This window comes from Mirounga angustirostris, unplaced genomic scaffold (assembly GCF_029215605.1).
Source record: "Mirounga angustirostris isolate CCGP_5_RB_7025 unplaced genomic scaffold, mMirAng1.0.hap1 SCAF_6, whole genome shotgun sequence".
Classification (NCBI taxonomy): domain Eukaryota; kingdom Metazoa; phylum Chordata; class Mammalia; order Carnivora; family Phocidae; genus Mirounga; species Mirounga angustirostris.
In genome coordinates, this window is record NW_026991714.1 from 78,244,474 (window position 1) to 78,265,960 (window position 21,487).

The window sequence follows — 21,487 nt, forward strand, 5'->3', positions numbered from 1 at the left end:
TGGTGAAATGCTCAAGGTTCTATGTGGAAGACAGCATGAAATACAAGTTGATTACGCCGTGTACAAGGGGTGTTGACACAGATCCAAGTTTCCACTCAGTAGCAAAGCAGCTTACACTTATTGATTTCATTTAAAATTCTGATTAAAATAGCATCACTATCCTGCAAAGGGTGTCTTTTTTGACGAAAACATTTTGATGACACCTTATCTTCTTCCCTTCCAATGGGAAGTGCAACATCTACAGTTATGGGTGGTTAGAGTCTAAAGGACAGTTTTCAGTGGCTGAAACAGTGGTCTATAAAGTCACTAGACAGTCACTATGAGAAAAAAAAGTCTCCACTGCAGCTCAGATAAATACTTAATTTACATTATTATTGGTGAAAAGAAAGGCCTATATATTTGAGCTGCAGATGAAATGATCCTAGCTATAACCATCACCTCCCCACCCAACAAATTGTTATTTGTCCCAATTCTGTTATTCTGCCTAAAAATTTGCCAGTATCATCGTATTTTGCTGGGTGAATTATGCACCTATGAAGGAGTGACATTTAAAAAACTTCGGTGGCTGTGCCATAAAATTAATCTTATAATAGTGTCACTGACAAATTACAAAATGTCTTTGCTCCTGATGGTAATGTGAGACCAGGAATGGACTGGGTGGCAATTTGCAGGAGATGTCAATAGCCCTTCTGGCCTCTGAGTCACTGCCTAGAGGGACAGGCAAGCAGAAGATTAGGCCCAAGGCCTGATGTGCGGAGGGAATACAGCTGTCTTGGTATCTTCAGCTACACCTTCTGTGCCCTTTGTCCAATTTGCTCCTGAAATTCACTGCCTCGGTGACTCGGTCTTTTAACAAAACCTGAACTCAGTCTTCATCCCACGAAAGCATAAATGATCATTATCAGTTATCTTTGTTACTGATAGAGGTGTAAGCAGGAATTGACCAGACATTTTCTATTTATGAACAATCGCTCTGGCTGTTGGGTGGAGAATGGATTGAATGGGGGCCAGAACAGAAGCGAGAAGGTGATTTGGGGACTATTGCTGAACACTGGTGAGACAAGGAAGTGATGGATGTCACTTGCACTGTGGGGTGATAATTGACATAGAGACAAAGGAAGATTTCGGAGCAATAGTTCTAAACTCCAACTGCACCTATAAATCATTTGAAGAACTTTTTAAAAATTCTGAAGCCCCAGCTCCACCCTCTGAGGTTTGGACTTAATTTTCTGGGAAGAACCTGGGCACAAGAACCTTCTCGTCCTGAGGCCTGAGAACCACCGAGTCTGGGCTAAACCTGAAGAACTTGATGGGATAGTTGCGGAGAGGTTAAGTAGAGGGAATATTCTCTCGTATGGCAACTAGATTTCTTAAATGAGTAACTGGTTTACTGGTAGAGCCACCGACAGAGAAAGAGAAGACTGGGAACCCGGATTTTTATGTGAACTCTCCTGGTTTTTTGGTTTGGTAATTTTTAAAGCACATACATATCCATTTTGTGTAGGCCAAAAAACAAAACAAAACCCGATACAAAGAAATAAAAGAAGATAGATCGGACACGTAGGTGACCAGTTGCAACTTCTGTTTAAATCAGGGAGTTAAACTCTAATTATGGATTTCAGACTCTCACAGAACATAGGAGTGAAATTCTTTGGAGACTCGTGGAAACACAATCGTTAATTACCTGATCCTTCATTAAGAATAAAGGTGACACACACACAGAGCAGTCATCCAAGTAGTCTGAATTGGATCACATCAAGAGTTACAGGGCTCATATCTTATAAGAATCTAATTTTAGAACATTTCCTTCAAGAGAACTCATTATATAATAAAACCATCAAATACTGTATATTTTGTTTTTTAAGCCATATTTATATCATGATACATCAAGGGAGTAATTGTCACAAACCTCAGAGATCTAGGGATCATTAATTAATTCACATGCATAGTTATTTGCTCATAATTTAGCATTCAGTTTTGTCTAAGCCTGGACTAATTTTTGGGAAAAAAAAAGAAGTTCATACCTTTCTTTAGAATCTTGAACTACAGATATTATACTCATAAACATACCAGAGGATCTGTCATATTTCATATACTTGATTTCCATAGAGTTGTAGATGAATCTTATTATTTTCAGAATCATATGAGCATAGAATTTCCCCTCTTTCCTAGAATGAGTGTATTCTTAATGTGTACTTATCACATAAGAAAGAAAATAAAGGGGTCTTTAGGAGTCTTGTAAATCATACTATAGACAGATACTTCTAAGCAGAAAAGACAAAGGTCATGTCTGACACATAAATTTTACTCCTCAGGACATACTGCAATCTCAGTGAACAACAAGAATAACAGGAATGGTTCCTGTTGAATCATAAATATGATTCAAAACAACAGGTAAGCATATATGGACATTTTACATACCTATTCCAGGTAGGATCGTCAAACCAATCCAATTTATCAAGGACTCTGGACATTTTACATACCTATTCCCGGTAGGATTGTCAAACCAATCCAATTTATCAAGGACTCTGGACATTTTACATACCTATTCCAGGTAGGATCGTCAAACCAATCCAATTTATCAAGGACTCTGGACATTTTACATACCTATTCCCGGTAGGATCGTCAAACCAATCCAATTTATCAAGGACTCTGGACATTTTACATACCTATTCCCGGTAGGATTGTCAAACCAATCCAATTTATCAAGGACTCTGGACATTTTACATACCTATTCCAGGTAGGATCGTCAAACCAATCCAATTTACCAAGGACTCTGGATATTTTGCATACCTATTCCCGGTAGGATCGTCAAACCAATCCAATTTACCAAGGACTCTGGACATTTTGCATACCTATTCCCGGTAGGATCGTCAAACCAATCCAATTTATCAAGGACTCTGGACATTTTACATACCTATTCCAGGTAGGATCGTCAAACCAATCCAATTTATCAAGGACTCTGGACATTTTACATACCTATTCCAGGTAGGATCGTCAAACCAATCCAATTTATCAAGGACTCTGGACATTTTACATACCTATTCCAGGTAGGATCGTCAAACCAATCCAATTTATCAAGGACTCTGGACATTTTACATACCTATTCCAGGTAGGATCGTCAAACCAATCCAATTTATCAAGGACTCTGGACATTTTACATACCTATTCCCAGTAGGATCGTCAAACCAGTCCAATTTATCAAGGACTCTGGACATTTTACATACCTATTCCAGGTAGGATCGTCAAACCAATCCAATTTATCAAGGACTCTGCTGTGTGCTGAATTTCTCTTGTAGAAAGAAAACAGGTGCCATGTCACCACGAAAGCTGAAAATCAAAGAAAGAAAGAAGGGGTAAATGAATCTAAATCAAAATAAAAGATGAAGGAGGACAGTTGGATCACTAAACTGTGAGAGAGTATTTTATTTATTTTTTCCCCGTTTTATCAAGATATAATTGTCGTACATCACTGTATAAGTGTAAGGTGTCCAGCACAATGATTTAACTTACATATATCGTGAAATGATTACTGCTGTGAGTTTAGTTAGCATCCATCATCTCATGTAGATACCATAAAAACAAAGCAAAAAAGGAAAGAAAAACAATTTCTTTCTCCTTCTGATGAGAACTCTTAGGAAGTTTGTACCTTTTGATCACCCTTCTCCTCTTCCTCCAGAGATGGCATTTTAATTAAATGACAGATTTTATAAATAGAGATTTATGTCAGTATTTTCCAGATATTCATCAAGAAACCCTTCTCTTCTATAATACCTATTAGCATCCTGCTGAATGAGTGATTCACATCAACTACTGGGGGAACAATGAGTTTGTGGAACCTATCTCTCCACACAAATATCACATGTGGTGGTCTCTGTCCTATGGTCCCATGTCCTCAGTCTGAAACTTCCAATAATTGGGAGTACTTTATTAGCTTTTCCCCTTAATATGCACACATAATGCATATACATTTATATTACTTACAGAAAGCTAAGTGTTGAGTTTCCTTCCTAAGTTTTACAGCAAATATGCAAAGATTCACTCACCTAATTAATACAATTTATTTCATGGCAACAAGTATTTGACATTCATGCATCATTTGATCAACCTTTACCGAGTGAATGAGATGGAAACTGAGTAAGACTTGGTCCTGCCTTCAAAAAGCCTGAGTCCAGTCAAATGGAAGAGGCCACATTGGATGCAGATCATCCAATTACTTGCCCAACCACAGTACAAAGAAGGTACAGAGGTGGGCATCACCAATCAGGAGGTCTTTAATCTGAGTCTTGAATGCTGAGTAGGAAAGTGGCAGACAGACAAAGGGACATGGGGGCAGAGGGGAAGAGAAGGATATTCAAGCAGCATGTTCAAATGCAGGAAGCTGTGAGGGAGAATGGCATGTTCCAGAAGCCACCTTAATGGGGGTACAATCACATGAGGAAAACAGAACATACACAAACAAATGGCAGAACACCTTTTCACGGATTTCAATTACTGTAGATCAGCCTAACAGTACCAACAAAGACACCTACCCCAATAATTATAGAGAATTTGAACCCTGTTCCAAAATCCTGTAGGCACATGATCTCGTTTTGGCTTCACAATCGCTCTGTAAGGCAGGACAATGTGACCCATGGTTGAGGGGAGACTGTCGTTGAGGGGTTTGCCCAAAGCACAAAGTAAGTCATATAGACTGAGGTGGAAGCTGGGGGCCAGTCCTCCATTGGCCACAAGGAGAGGCTCACGAGGCCAGGATTCATGAGGAAATGCGTGTGGTACGATGAACATTGGATGGCCATTCCAGTCACCGTCCTATTTCATGTTGGGAGCTTTCTTGCTGTGTGCTGCAGAGTGGGCCCTGGGCACAACGACACTGTTTCTAATATCACCCTTTCTGTTCCTAGTCTCGTGATTGCAAGTGTGGGTAGAAACACAAGATTGTGATTCTTAAGTGCACGTTTCTTCACCTTGTGTTTGGGTATTTTCAATGCTAGGTGTCTCTGTATGGCCACACTGCAGATATGGTGGCTCCCGAATGCGGCCCAGCCACAGTGGAAACACTGGTGATTCTGTCTAAACCCTGCTATGATCCTTGAATTCCCTCCGTGGACTTGATTGTTACAAAGGAGTCTCTCTCAGGCTTGGTGGGTTTTTGCTGCGGGAATTGTCAGTGCTTGAGTAACTTTGCTGGTGCTGCGCGGGGATGAAGGGCTTTGATGTCGGTAAGAAGTTAGAATTTTGCATCTACTCAGATAAGAAAAGAGACCACGCTCATTTGTAACATCTAAAAACAGGGAGAGTGGGCTTGGAGATGGGGGAAAGTGGGTTTAGAGATGCAAAAATGAAGAAATCTTGTGTGTGACACATAAAGTAAAGGGTTATGTAAGAAATAAAAAATCAAGAGGAGCCCATAGCATTCTCCAGAGGATGAGAAATACAGTTCTGAGGCTAGAAAAAGCTGCAGAGAACTTTTTCCCTTCTTCTCCCCCCTCCCCCTTTTCTCTTTAATAAAATCCCAAAGTGAAATTGCTTAAGATACATCTTAGTTCGATTTCTCATCATGAAGGTGAGAGACTGGAACATTTTCTGGTAACCCCCCCCCCCCATAGCCTTGCCCTCATGGAAGAGGATAGAAATTTATATTTTCAGTGCTTTTCCAATTGAGAAATTATATGCTTGTTAATAGGCTTTCTCAAACCTTATAATGTCTTAGGAACTATTTTGGCTCTAAAGAAGAATATTTGCTTGGGAAGACAGATCTTGCTACAAAGGCCGTCAAGGTGGATACCAGTTCGAGGCAACTACTGGGCAATAATGCCTGGAAAGCAGATACTAGATGTAAGACAGACAAAATCCAAATGATGGTATTAGCCAGAATGCAACTTCTAGCAATTGTCTTGTCTTGGCGACTGCTTGACCAACTGCACTAGTTACTATAGAAGGAAGCTTGTTCTTGGGTGAGATGCAACAGATAGAAGATTAAGTTAAAGTATTACCCAAAACCAACAGAAAGAGTCAAATAAATCAAAATATCTCTGAGAAACCTAACGGAGGAAAACCTGGAAAAGAGACATTGAATGGAGAAATTGGACTATATGAAGAATCCTAAAATGAGTAATTTATGGAAAGAGTAATTTATGTTGAGTGTATTATCCATTTGTTTGTGTGAACGCTTGGTTAATTCATGGGGTCCCACCGATCTGACCTCAGAGCTTTGCAATATAACTCAGTTCTTGCTGGCAAGACAGTTCTCTAGAGAACGTTGACAATGGGCCCCCACGGATGTAGACTCTGGAATGACAAAGCAGGTTCTACGAACCTCCGTACCAAGAGAACTTGAATGGATCATCTGTATTTCATCACCTGAAGAAGTCAGGGGTAGGGGGGTTGGTAGAAGAGATGACAGAGGGAGAAACAGTGAAGAAGTAATCATTCCCCGTGTCCCACTAACACACGAGGCATCAATTAATTCATCAAATCATTTCAACAACTTTACAAAGCAGGCCTCACTGTCATTAGTTCATGAATGAATAAATTGTTATTTTTTTTGAGAGGCTGTTTGAAAACAAGAAGTGGCTTGGTTGGAATTTGAACCTGTGCTTGTCTGATATTTAAGTGATTTCCTTGATTAAACCTCACTAATAGTAAGGCTTATGTGAAGCCATATGTAAACTTTAAAAATCTGAATCATAATGAAAGAAATACAAATAAATAAAAAAGTGACACAGATTATGTTAACTAAAATTATAAATCATAAAATATAAATGCAGATGACACTATTGGGAAAACAACTGATAAACTCATATATTTCTGGTGGTACTACAGACATGTACAGCCCATTGAACCCCCAGTCTGACCTATACCTATGTTAAGAGTCCCTAAATATAGTCATACCCTTGGACTTAGTAATCCTACAAATTATCCCAAGGTAATAATTCAAAATTAGAAAATGGCATACTTAGGAAAATGTTCATTGCAGCCTTATTCATTATAGTGAATAATGGAAACAATCTGTGTATCCAATAGGGGAGAATCTAAGAAAATGTTGCTATATTAACTCCAGTATATTAAGTAGCCATTAAAGTAATAAGTAAGTTGCAATATGGAGAATGATAAAGAAAGCTGTATATAAAATTGTATGTTCTGATTATAAGTAGGAACAAAATGTATATGTGAGTAAATACTAGCTGGTGACCACAAAAAAGATAATAGTCGTGCTAGGGTAGAGTAGTTATGAACGCATTTAAGAAATCTTAATCCCCTTCCCACTGTATAATTTAAAATTGTACTCATTAAGTATCCACTGAATTAAAATACAGACCCACAAAAGCAATATAGTCGGAGTATGTGTTTATATGGTTAAATGATTTCCAGCATCTATAGTACTATTTTGTTACAGCATTAACCATTTAATAGCAGAGGAAGGGGGAAGGAGATACACTTTGTATGATGCCAGGATAAAATACACCTATTTTAACATAATGACGAAAATCAATTATTTTTATATTATGGCAGTCAAAGGAAAATAAGATTACAATATAAAGATCTGTTTACATCATTGCTGGTGTATATGATTTTAAATGGCTCTATGACCAACAGTCTTTTCCACTATGTATTATAGCTTTCACCTTCTCACATTCCTTCCATCCCATTTTCTAGGGAAAAAAGCTCAAGAAAATAGCTCAGCTACAGAATTCTCCCACTCCTTCGTTTTCTGCTCTAAGATGTCACCCATGTCCCCAGCAAGGTCTCCTCCATCTACGGGAAGACATTTTGTCTTTGGCCAGGCAAGAAGGAGCATTTGAAGAAACAAAAACGAGTCTTTGGTTGCTTGCTTCTGCCTCGTGTAAGACTAAGGGTGAGCAAGCAAGTGTGCATCATCTGTCTCATGGGGTATCATACCATTTCTGTCCACTCTTCGTCTCATTCTCGGTTTTAGGCAGTAAACTCCTAACATTTGCGGCTCCATAACACTCCCTGTCTTTTAGAAGTGAGATGAAGGTAGAGAAACTTCTTGGAAAGCAAAGGTACTTCCTAAGCTTATAAATCTTACAAATCATTAGAAAATCACAAACCATATCCCTGCCCTTCCTCTTGCATTATACTTATGCATTTCTGTATAAAAAGAAACATAAAATTAGGTGGAATTCAGGTACTGTTCAGATTCTTCTGGACAAGTTAGCATCTCTGTTTACCTTCTCTTTAATTCTAAAATGTGTGTGTGTGTGTGTGTGTGTGTGTGTGTGTGTGTGATGCATAGTGGAAAGAGGCGTGCCTTCAGTAAATTTAGGATCAGAAAAAAGGGTCTGTGTCTCCAGACATGACTTTTTTTTTTTATCTGCTTTGAACTACGGGACAGGGTTCCTTGTCAATCTGCATGCTCCTGGCTTTGCTGACATTATAGTTAAATTCACCACTGGTAGGTAGCCATCTGCCTTTTTTTGACCTGCGCCAGTTGGGTAGACATCTCTGTTTAACTCATCTCACCTCCTGCTGACAATGAAGCCTTTTCTGGGGTGTAGCTGGGATGCCCACTCAGCCCAGGGCTGCAGCGTTCGGGTCAGAAGCGCCCTCAGCCACGTGATGGTACCCCAGCCCCAGGGACAAGTTGTCCAGCTATCTTGGGGTCCTGTCTCTGCCACAGGAGAACCCAAGTTCCCAGGCTTCCCTCTGACCTAGCAGGCTGAACTGCTGACCTCACTAGGAGGGCTGCACATGACATCGCTCCCTGTCTTGGTGCGTACCTCATTTTCACCGACACACTTCTCATTCTCTGAGCTAAAACCCCAAGAGAGAAAGTTGGCAGGCACACATTCTGCAGCTTCATTTCACCCCCTCCAATGTCATTCCTGTTTGGCAGAATTCCTCAGCCTCAGCAAAGGGGTCTGCTTTCCTGGCGTCATATTCTCTTCCTAGCAGAGGGTTAGCCTAAGGGTAAGAAGTTGAGGTTTTTTCCCCATACAATATGACTTGAGTGTTCTGGGCTTGGCTCTTGATAAACTAAAACAAAAATCTAGAACATTTAAAAAAAATAACCTGAACTTCTCTCTATAGTCATGGCAGAGTCACAAGGATGGAGTGTAACCTACATCACCTGTACCCCACACATACCCCAAAAAAGCACCTTAGAATACTGTACAAAAGGGGCGCCTGGGTGGCTCAGTTGGTTAAGCGACTGCCTTCGGCTCAGGTCATGATCCTGGAGTCCCGGGATCGAGTCCCGCATCGGGCTCCCTGCTCGGCAGGGAGTCTGCTTCTCCCTCTGACCCTCCTCCCTCTCATGCTCTCTGTCTCTCATTCTCTCTGTCTCAAATTAAAAAAATAAAATCTTAAAAAAAAAAAAAGAAGACTGTACAAAAGAAACTAAAGTGTTTTCAGGAACTGGACAACAGGTAGTGCAGGACTGTGACGAGTGAGAGACAGGAAACCAATCAGCGAAGAGAAACCAACACCTGGGCTCTTTGTTTGGAAGAGATTTCTGGAAAGTGGGCAGAGGAAGTGGACAGAGCCCCGTTGCCTCACTGAGTTGAGAAAGTGACGATCTGAGTTTGAGGAGTCCAGGAAGCCTGCGAATAAGATGCTCAACAACGTGAGTTATCAGGAAATGCAAAATAAAACCTCAATTAGAAGTCATCACACACCCATAAGAATAGCTCACATTAAAATGACTGACCGTACTCATGTTGGCAAAGACTAACTCCCACACACTGCTGATGGGAATGTAAAATGGCACGACCACTTTAGAAAACAGTTTGCACTTTACTATGTAGTTAAATGTATGTTTAGTACACAGCTGAGCAATTATACTCCTAGTTTCCCAAGAGAGATAAAAACATATCTCTACAGAAACGTTTTTTTTTTTTTTTTTTTTTTTTTTAGAGAGAGAAAGAGAAGAGAGCACATGAGCGGGGCAGCGGGGGTGGTGGGAGCAGAGGGAAAGGCAGAGAGAGAATCCTAAGCAGGTTCCATGCTTAGCATGGGGCTTGATCCCACAACTCTGAGATCATGACCTGAGCTGAAATCAAGAATTGGACGCTTAACCAACTGAGCGACCCAGGCACCCCTATACAGAAACTTTTATATAAATGTTCATAGTAACTTCATTCACAATTAATTATACCAAACGGGAAACATAGATGTCCATCAGGTGGAATAGAGAAACAAATCTATATACTATCACACAGTGGAATAAAAAATGCAGTAAAATGGGATGAACTGCTAATATTCACAATTCCATGTGGAAACCTCAAAAATACTATGCTGAGCAAAAGAAGCCAGGCACAAAAATATATATCATAGGATTCCATTATTATAAAACTCTAGAAAAAGGAAACTTAATCTATGGGTCACAAAGTATAACAGTGATATCCTGGGGCTTGAGGTGGGGGTAGGGCTCTTGTCAACGGACAAAGAAGGGGCATAAGGGAACTTGGTACCATGATGGAAATGTGCTATAGACTTGATTTAGTGATAACAACATGGTAGATGAATCTGGCTTTTTTTTAAAAAAGATTTTATTTATTTTTTTTAGAGATGGGAAGGGGCAGAGGGAGAGGGAGAAAGAGAATCAGACTAAGTGCTGAGCACAGAGCCCAATGTGGAGTTTGAACCCAGGACCCTGAGATCATGACCTGAGCTGAAATCAAGAGTCGGACGCTTAACCAACTGAGCAACTCAGGCGACCCTACATGAATCTGTTTAACCTCATCCAAATATACATTTAAAATTGGTGCTTGTTATTGTATATATGTTATGCCTCAATATAGTTGGTTAAGATAAAATCTTAACTGGCTTCTTAATTCTTTTATAATATCAGAGATGCTCTCTTAAAAATTAAATATTTTATTAAAAAACAATTTCTAATATTAAAATATTAATTTAGGGGCATTGGGGAATATGCGTATCTTGCGTTTGTTTTAAAATAATCCAGCGGCCGTGGGAAAAGAGGGCCATATAGAAGAAACAAGCTGTCTGTATGCTGCTAATTACTGAAGCTAGGGGGTGAGTACAGGGGGTTGAGTATGCTCTTCTGTCTACCTTTGAATAAGTCTGCAGTTTTTTATTTAAAACGTTTTAAATACCTAGCAGATTGCATTTCTTTAATTAAGATATTATCGTTAATATATCGGTTAGTATGACATGTATGTTTTCATCCCCTCCTGTCCATACGCTTATCCCCAGATTGTGTGGTGAAGCCTTTCTGAGTCTTTCTTACATTTTCTTTACTGTCTTTTGCTTTCTGCTTTTTATTTTTTAGTCAACAGCAGCTCTCATATGCATATCGATGTGTGTCACACGTACAAGTCAAGACCTGAATACTCTGAAGGGAAATTGGTTAAATCTGAGTCTGTTTGGTTATATTAAACAATAATGAATTTCAGTAAGCCTGGCCTACAGAAGAGAGGCCCTTTTAGGAATAAACAAAGCAAGGTGTAGAGAAACACCCACTTTGTTACATGAAGTTGAATATCAAGTCCGCTTTAACAAGTTGATTGAAACGAACAGCACCAGTTCAACAGCCAGTTCAACACAATGAACACCAAGAAAGAGACAGTTACAAAAATTTTTCAAAGGGAAAGGACATTGGACTTCATTATTTTCATCCCACCTCTCCTTTTTAAGGCATTAGAATTCTTGCTAACTTCAGGCAATGCAGGCGCGAAGTCACATGAATGGAGTTTGGTCTGGAAGTGCTGAGCCCCTTCCTGTCGAACACAAGTGTCTAACAGGCTCCATGCTGACAGAACCTCCAAGATTTTCCAGTGAGATTGAAGCTCAGTCAGAATAGAAATTGATGAACAATGTAGAAGGTAGTGTTCAACTATGTAGGCAGGGATGCCCTTTAGAGAAATTAATGTCCCTTTCAGTTTCTTAGCGTTGTACAAAATGGAATATGGCATTTCCTCCTTGATCCTATTATCTCTAGAACTACCCGTTCTTTCTGTGAATAAGACCCCAAAGTGTTTTTCTAATGAGCAAGAATGGACCAAAAAAAAAAATGTACTAATTACCAACAAAGAACATAAGCTTCTGCAATCACACTCTGATGTGATAAATTAGAATTGTTTTCCAAAAACCAACACATTATGGATGAACTGGGAATTGTTCTTAATGTTGAACTAGAACAATAAAACACCAGGATGTTTAAGAGTGCAAGCTGTACAGAAACAACACTTAATCCCATTATTGTGGAGCTCTAATTTTCCTGTGGACACAGTTTTAAAAAATTTTAACTTTATCTCCTTGTAAAACATTTCACCTTAGTAATAGGAGCTTAAAAGGTTCAAAAGAAAGAGTATGACTATAGAGAACAAGGGCCAGAGAAACTTTTAGAATAGAAACATCTTACACCTCTTTCTTTTCCAAGATGTTCTGTATTTAATTATTCCAAAGAACCTCAGGTGGAGAGTATGATACACTAATGGGATCTAATGTCTCTTGGGATATAAAAAAGTGTAAATCATCATCCTTGCCTTGGGAAGTTGACATGATCTGTTGGGCAAAAAGATAATCATGTCATCAGAAAAATGATAGAAAGTTACATATACATGCATATAATATATATATTGTGTGGATTTATCTATCTATCTATTCATCTATCCATTTACCTACCTAGCCATCCATCCATCCATCCATCCATCCATCCATCCATCCATCCATCCTCTAATGTGGTGCTCAGTGTTACTGGCAGTGAGTCCTACAGTGCTGTGGGAAAGGCCTAGATTCATAAAAGATAAACTGAAAAAGAAGGAAATGCGTTAGGGGAGATAAGCTAGATCTTAAATTCTGTGGCAATTCATAAAATAACAGAGAAGGGAAGTGCTTCAAGGATGGGGGGGACAATAAAAACAAAGGCTAAGAATCAAGAATCAAGATGATATACTGTGGGACCAAGGGGAGAATAACACTGAGCTGAGTTATAGGAAATTAGGTTGGAGCCAGACTGGAGAAAGCCTCGAATGCAGGTCATTAGGAATTTGTGGTTTATCCTGAGAGCAAAGCGGAGTCATTGAATATTTTGAGTAGAAGGTTGATGTGATAGAGATCTTTATGTGAAAGAGATCTATAAGCAATGCTGACTAGATACGAAGAGCCGGGGACTAAGGTTTGTGGTTTATCCTGAGAGCAAAGCAGAGTCACTGAATATTTTGAGTAGAAGATTGATATGAGAGAGATCTTTATGTGAAAGAGATCTATAAGCAATGCTGACTAGATATGAAGAGCTGCTGACTAAGGAAGCGGAGGCTAAATCAAATTTTGAAAGTATATCCTTAAGTGATGAATGAAGAACATTTCTAAGTAGTAGTAAACTCCCAATAAAATTAGGTGCTTGGAGTCTGCACACATTGCTGAATTCCAAGGCAATTCAACACAAAACACTGACTCCATATCTCTTGGAGTTGTGGGAGAAAGACAACAGGTTGTATACCAGAGTTACAAAGTTATAGGGACACAGAGAAAGATGGGTTCAGTTCTCATCGGGCAGGAGGGGGCAATGGGAGATTCGTGTTGGATCCTGCAGAATGGGGTAGAGTTTTGACAGGAAGACATGGGAGACAAGGGGGTTCAGGCACAGAGGAACACAGGAAAATGTCCAGAGGCGGCAGCCCGGAACATGGCAGGTGGCCTGCCTGGCGCATCTATACTTATGGAAGGTGGCGCCTGCAAAAAGAAAGAAAGAAGGATGCTTCTTTGAGGAAATCCCCTTTGGGTTTCAGTCTCCTGATGGAGCTCTGCATTTTTATGGCTTGAATTTACACTGAAGACGTGTCAAAAAGCTGAGTAATAATCAATCTGTAAAGGAGAGTTGAAACAGAGTCATGATGGGGATCGGTCACACTGGGGATCGTGAGAAAGAATGAGGCCTTGGTAGGACCTGGAGGACCACACCAAGAGTCTAGGCATATGGTGACTGATGCAGATGCTGAGGCAGGGCTGGAATAGGAGGGACAGGTGCCAAAGAGCCTCATGAAGAACACAGTTGACTAGACTCTGGTAGTGCAACATCGCGGAGGCATGCATTTCAAAGACACCCATCTCAAGTCAACATACTACCACTGTGGGACACGGCTGCTCATAAAACCACCAGATAAGGAACCAGGTCTCTCCCACGCATGAAGTTCCCCTTCTAGAAAGCCCTGGGTAACTGAGGTCACCGACCACCTCAGTGATCCCACTCTTCCCTTCCTAAACCCTAATTCCTGCTCTCATGTTTTAAATTTGTTACCTATGAACCCATTAACCCCTAGGCACCCCGTCCCTAGACTCCAAAAAAGGGGGAGCCCCAGGCCATGCTCCCTCTTTCTACCTGTGACCTCACTGTGAGCCCCTGGGTGTACCTTCCACCTTCCAGAACCTGTGAGGAATGAATCTTCTTCCTCAAAGTTCTGTGATGGTTGTTGCTGAGATGTGTTTTGAAACTATAAGAACCACAACGGCTGGCTGAGCCCCAACATTGGCTCCGATTGGGGAAATGTCAGCGGAGGGCTCACTGCAGGTATGCCCAGGTGAGTCCCTCAGGTAGAGACCAACACAAGAACTTCTCAACTGACCGGATATAAAAGAGAAAGGAGACTACTCACCTATCTTGATAAGGCCAAGTTACCAGGAGAGCAGTAATTCCTTTGAGATAAAAAGGAGAAGGAAATGTGTGTGTGTGTGTGTGTGTGTAAATTTCAAGAGAAATGGTATCTAGTTCTGTGTTTCAGAGGTGCTAATTTTGATGGGAGGATGACTCATTCAGCCATTTAAACAATTAATAACACAGAAATTAAGCCTTGAAGAGAGAGTTTAAAGATTAAAATATAAAGGCGACCTACCTGCCCGACAGCTATGGGACTTACGTGAGCAGAGGCATGCAGAATAGGAAGAAGAGAGTGTAAGAAAGGAGAGGCAGACCCAGTCTTAGGGAATAACTATTTTAGGAGGCAGGAGGTGGAAAAGAAGAGTCCAGCCAAAACCCAGGAACCAACTCAAGAAAGTGGAAAAACACAAAGATTCTCAGATATTACTGATGGCAATGTAAAAAAAAAAAAAATGGTAACAATTGCCTCAAATTCTAAAAAGTTTCCAGGTAGAAAAGTTGGAAAAATAGGTTAGGTTAGATAAGAGAAGGGTTCACTGAAAACCTTTTTGATCAATATTTCAAGATAATGAAGGAAGAGAAGCCAAATAACAGTGAGTTAAAGATGAGAGAGGACCGGGCAGGGCAGGTGACAAGGGTGAGTCTCTCAGTGAAGGGAATGCAGGAAAACACATGCTCGCTGGAGACAGCACCAGGCACACAGTGGGGCACTCAAGCCTTTTATTTAATTAATTTATTTTTTTGAAGATTTTATATATAGAGAGAGAGCACAAGCAGGGGGAGCGGCAGAGGGAGAAGGCAAAGCAGGTCCCCCGCTGAGCAGGGAGCCCGATGTAGGACTCGATCCTAGGACCCTGAGATCATGACCTGAGCCAAAGGCAGAGATGCTCAACCGACTGAGCCATCCAGGTGCCCCAAACACTCAAGCTTTTTAGAATGAGTGAAAAGAAGGCAGGGAGGTGAGGTCAACAAACATTTAAAATTTTTTAAGACAAAAATTTTAATTTTTAATGTTTAAAATACCAGGATAAGAAATCAGTAGTAGGCTAAAAGGGCAGATGTCAAAGACCAGAGAGATAGGATGGAGAGTCTGGGTCGAAAAAGGGATGTCTTAGTTGAAGGGACACTTCTCCAGAGACAGACGGAGGGATGAGAGAGCAGCAGAATAGGGACAGACGTGTTGAAGATGCCTACAGGGCACGTGTGTGAGCTCTGGGATCCTCAGAAATGCAGGTGACAGGGTTTTCTAAGACAAGTTAGGTTAGAGGGGCAACACAGAGGTTTAGGGGCGAAAGGTGAAGCCACTGTGACAAGGAGACTTGGACATTCTGGAAGGCAGGCAGGAGGCCTGCTGAGAAGCCAGGAAGACCCACATTTACCATGGGCCTTGTCTGCAAGGTTTGTGGGAGTTTCCAGTAATGTCTTGAGATACTGACATGGGAGAAAAGCTTCGAGGAGAGTGACAGGGGAAGCCCAGGGGAGGCCAGGGGAGGAAAAGAGGCTGGGGTATGAGAGAAGAAGGCAGTGAGGGGGCTGGACGAGGCCAGTGTCGTCTGAAGGGGACTCCCAGAGCAGCCTCCACAGGAGACTCTGAGGAAGAAAAGGACCCACAATTCACGAAGAGAGATTCTGAAGATAAGGGGTGTGGGAGAACAAAATAAACTTTGAAAGGGGTCCTTCTGCCCAAGGGGCCAGGGCAATTGTTTTCTCCCTCTCATAGAATAAAAAATGAACATGTTTGGCAAGTATTTAGATACATAGAAGGCCCGATTTGTTCTAAGGAAGCAGGAACGAGGGTGCCTGTGACTTTCATTGTAAAGCATGAAGAATAGGGCCACACACAAATGAGAATGTGAAAAATGCTTTTGATACTGTTCAATCAGTGATAAATCAAACATGGAATAAAGCTACTTCTCCTTCCCAGACTACATACATGAGCTAACAGAGCTGGGTTGAGTAGGACGACCTACTTGAAGATAGCACTTTATGCTCAGAAAGAGTAAATGTTTACAGACAAAGAGGGTCCTTGGACAAGTGAATAGCCATCTATTGCTTTCTGAGGTCACGAAAATATTTTTTGAATGAAGACTGCATTCAAATTTTGGTAGCTTTCATTTCTTCGGGGGCCAGAACGGACACCCCGAGGATAAACCTGACTATCGTGTAAACTTAGTGTCATGACTAAGAAAAAAATAAGCGAATTTTTAAAAGTGTTATACATATTTTAAAAGTTTTTTGATATTTAAGTGGTTTTCACTTACCACCCAAGACAATATGCCACTGGTTTCCTGGCCTGGTAAAATCACTAAAATTCTCTTAAAAAAGAGATTTCTTTAAAAGGAAAGATTTCTAAGTACTACGTTCAGAGACTCTGATTCAAGAGCCCTGAATCAGGCCCCAGGAATCTGCATTTTTACAAAAAGTCTCTAAAGAAATATGGAAAGAGTCTTCTGCTGGTAAGGACTGACTATAATTAATAAGCCACAAAATAAATATATTTCGATTGGTGCTGTACAAAATTTAAGAGTAAATTGGCATTGCTCCACTCCCATGCCAGATAGAAGACTCACTTGTTTCATTTGGAAATACAATAAGCATGGTTTTTGTTTTGTTTATTCCTCCTTAAAAACATAAATAAGCTTAATGATAATCAGGCAGTAAAGAAGAAACGAAATTTACTGTATATTCTTCCTTTCTCTATGGTTCCAGTCCCCTGACTCTGTCGACATTGATACAGGATGAGATCATCCTCCGCATATTTGCCACAGGGAAGCACTGTTTCCCTCTCCTGGGCAGGTACAGCAAGAAAAAGAAATGTGAGTGTGTCGAAAGGGAGTTATATGGGATCCAGGAGTTTAGGACACTGTTGACAAAATTCCGTACGTTCATTCTTTTGATATCCTTGTGAGCATGCTAATATAAAAGTCAAACTTCTCATGGTGATCGGTACTGAAAGAGAGGCGAAGACAAAGGGAGAGCAAAAGAGGGGCGACTGAAAGCCCTGATGAAGCAGACAGGACAGAAACTCCTCCCCAGCTCCAACTTGATAGATGCCCCAGCACCAGACAGCCCTGGTTATTCATTTAAGACCGTCAACTTCCCAGACACATGAATCCACAGGAGATATTTAACAAAAGGAAAAAGAGAAGAAGGAGGAGAAGGAAGAGGAGGAGGAGGAGAATGGGAGGAGGAGGAGAACATGAGGAGGAGGAAGGAGGAGGGGGAGGAAGGGGGAGGGGTAGGCTGGGAAGGGAGAGGGGAATAAAAACCAACCAAACAATAACAAAAACAAAACCACCCCATAAACACCCCTGTTCTGTATTAACGTCAAATGCAGAAAACTACTAACTTGAGTCCATCTAAAATTGGACTTGTAGGGGCGCCTGGGTGGCTCAGTCGTTAAGCGTCTGCCTTCGGCTCAGGTCATGATCCCAGGGTCCTGGGATCGAGCCCCGCATCGGGCTCCCTGCTCGGCGGGAAGCCTGCTTCTCCCTCTCCCACTCCCCCCGCTTGTGTTCCCTCTCTCACTGTGTCTCTCTCTGTCAAATAAATAAATAAAATCTTTAAAAATAAATAAATAAAATTGGACTTGTATTCCTGGGCACCTCTCCTGAGCAGGGTGGGAGGGTGATAGCCCAAGCCACATAAACAGTCTATGTTCATGGGTTCCTTCAAATATTTGGTAAAAACTAGGGATTGTTTGTAGGCTATCATTCAGTTCTGCTGCACTACAAAGAAAAATCAAGACACTCCAAATATGTTAACCCTAACTTGAAAATGTAGCCACTACATCCAATCAGGAATGCTGAAAAATATCCTGACAAAAATCATCTTGTCATCTACACCTTTTGGGTTACATTCGTCATATCCCATGGTTAAACACTTTCATAAAGGATCCTGTAATTATCTTGTACAACCATTTTAGAAAGTAGACCTATTATGCCAGACACATTTCATACTAACTAAAGGCTGTGGATAAAGGACCATTCCCTCTTACGTGAGACAGGCTTACCATCACTCCCGGAATTCTAAGTTGGCTTTTCAATCAGCGGGCAAATAGGTGTTAATTTTGCAATGATCTCTAAAACAGTGGCTTTCAAACTATTTTGACTTCTTATCCACAATACGATAGATGTATTTTTATATCCAACCCAGTGCACCCATTTATTTGCATGCATGCACACGCATCTAAAAACTTCAAAAATTGTTTCTTGAAACAATATTTATTTTCACAACAAGTGGTGTGCTTTGATGATTTCCTGTTCAATTTCTTAAATTAACAGAACTTATTCTTTAGGGTAGTTTTAGGTTTGCAGAAAAACTGAACAGAAACTCATTCCTTCCCTCCTCCAGAATCTCTGGTAATCACTGATCATTTTACTGTCTCCATAGTTGTACTGTTTCCAGAATGTCATACAGTTGGAATCCCACAGCGCACAGCTTTCAGACTGGCTTCTGTCACATAGCACTGTACATTTAAGGCTCCTCAGTATCTTTTAGAGCTCATTTTCTCATTGCCGGATAATATTACATTGTATGGATGCACCACACTTTAATATTACTGCGTTCTACTTCATTAAAATAACTGGGTTGTAAATTAGGTAAATGATAAACTGATTTCAGAACCTCAGAAGATTCTGTAGTTTTAAAACTATTGCCTAAAATAGGATGTTAGGTTTTTGCTGGACACAAAGGGCCAAAGAGCTTGGTCCTTATTTTAGGAGCTTAGATGTTATTGGGAAAGAAATGTCTACATATGTGAGATGTTCAGTAACAAAAGGGTTAAGAACAAAACAAAGGGTAACAACAAAACAAAACAAAGGTAAAAGAACTATAAGAAACTAGAAATTCCTTAGTACTGTTGAAGAATATGAAGAACTGGCAAGTGCTGTAATATAAACTCTGTAGAAACAGGAGCTTTCTGTCAGTCACTGATCACGAGACCTGGGTATATTACTTTTATATTCCTCAGATTCCTCATCTGTAAAATTTATATAATAATAATATCTATCGCACTGGGTACTTATGAGAAGTAGATGAAATCATGCACCCATAAAGCTAAGAAGAGGACCAGGCACATAATAACAAATATTTTATTAAAATATTTATTATTATTATTATTGTTATTATTAACAACAACATTATCTTTGGTGCTTGCCTGAAATATAGTAAAACTTCAATAGATACTTTTTAAAAAGATTTATTTATTTGAGAGAGAGAGAGCACAAGTGGGGGAGAGGGAGAGAGAGAATCCTTAAGCAGACTCCCCACTGAGCCGAGTGAGATGTGGAGCTTGATCCCAGGACCCTGAGATCCTGACCTGAGCTGAAATCAAGAGTGGCCTGCTTCACAGACTGAGGATATTTTTTTAAAACACTGAAGGATTCCAATTTTCATAACCTTAATTCTTAGAAAAGCCAAGATGTGAGCCTCAAAGAATCTCTGTAGTTTGGTGAGTGCAGAGAGGAGGCGGAATCTAACAGTCTGAAGAGATAGCAGAAGCCGGGGCTGACAAGGAGGAAAGTAAAGGTGACATTCAGAGGGTAGTGACAAATTACATTAAAGCAGAGTTAGGAGCCAGGATTGAGAAACTCGCGCTGGACTGCCTTTTAGAGATGCTAATGACCTTTGCAAATGACATATATTAGAACTTCCTCTTTCCAAGGGCTGGAAAGGAAAGCTTCAGTTGGCTAAGCAGAGAGAGATACAAAGTCCTGATGCAGGTGCTGATTTCCCTTCTCCCCACCTTGGGACCGTACTAGCTATGGGCTATCCTCGGGGGAATGGAGAAGTCGCATGTCACATAACTTTCTGTGTTTTGTGGCTCAGGTGAGGGCCTCCGGCTTAGCAAGTCTACGTATTGTCCCACATTGCAGCCATTTGCTCTATGTGACTGTTCCAAATTTAAATGAAATGCAAAGAACTGACAATTCATTTCTTCAAGTTACACTAGTCCCATTTCAAGCATTCGAGAACCATCAGTGCTGAGTTGCTCAGCACAGGTGGACGATCTTTCCGTCGCTGCGGAAAGTATCTTGCGGGGAAGAGGGTCATGAGGCTGGAGAGGCACCTGTGGGAGGGGAGAAATGAGATGGTAGCTGGAGGGGAGCGACAGAGAGCGAAGTGAAGTGAAGTTTATTCTGAAATGGGGAGGCTAGTAGATCTTTAAGGAGAGGAAAAGGCTCCAGACAAGAGAAAGACAGAGCAGTTACTACCAATCTTGGGAACAACAGAGGCATAAGATCCCAGGAGAGGCAGGAGAAGATAATGGCAGAGTGAGGTGAAGGAGAAAAGCCCCCATTCCCCGGAGACGTAAGGAGTAGACAGCATGTACACAAACAGAGAGTCTGAAAGAAAAGACACAGAGCTCATACCTGTTAACCTTGAGCAATAACAAAAACTGCCTTGGAAGACAACGGATTTAGATTGCCCTAGTGTTTGCACAAAGTGAATATGGAATAAATGTCCTTACTGAAAATCAAAACTGCTCGGCGGGAGGCCTGCTTCTCCCTCTCCCACTCCCCCTGCTTGTGTTCCCTCTCTCGCTGTGTCTCTCTCTGTCAAATAAATAAATAAAACCCTTAAAAAAAAATCAAAACTGTAAAATTATTTTGAAGAAGCTACGAGGATGCACAGACACTTTGTACAATTTGGCAACCTTCAGGTGCCAAATATTTGCTCATTTGTATATCCATTAATCAACCAATCGATTATTATTATTGATTGGGTCCTAACATACCAGGTATTCTGAGCAAACTTACAATGAAATTGAAAAGTCTGGACTTCAAGAAAAAGCTTAGAGAACAGTCTAAACAGATCCTAAATTACAGAAGACAACTTAAAAATGTTATCTCAGGGATGCCTGGGGGGGTTCAGTCGGTGAAGCGTCTGCCTTTGGCTCAG

General features: G+C 40.7%; 1 protein-coding gene across 1 annotated transcript in view; it reads right to left on the bottom strand.

The window, feature by feature from the left end:
- The window catches only part of CHRM3 (cholinergic receptor muscarinic 3), a 485,324-nt gene that overhangs the window by 225,070 nt on the left and 238,767 nt on the right, over positions 1-21,487 (bottom strand). Inside the window, exon 3 of the mRNA XM_064594586.1 lies at positions 3,228-3,330. The gene's annotated coding sequence lies outside the window, so the exon portion shown is untranslated. The remainder of the gene's footprint in view (positions 1-3,227; positions 3,331-21,487) is intronic.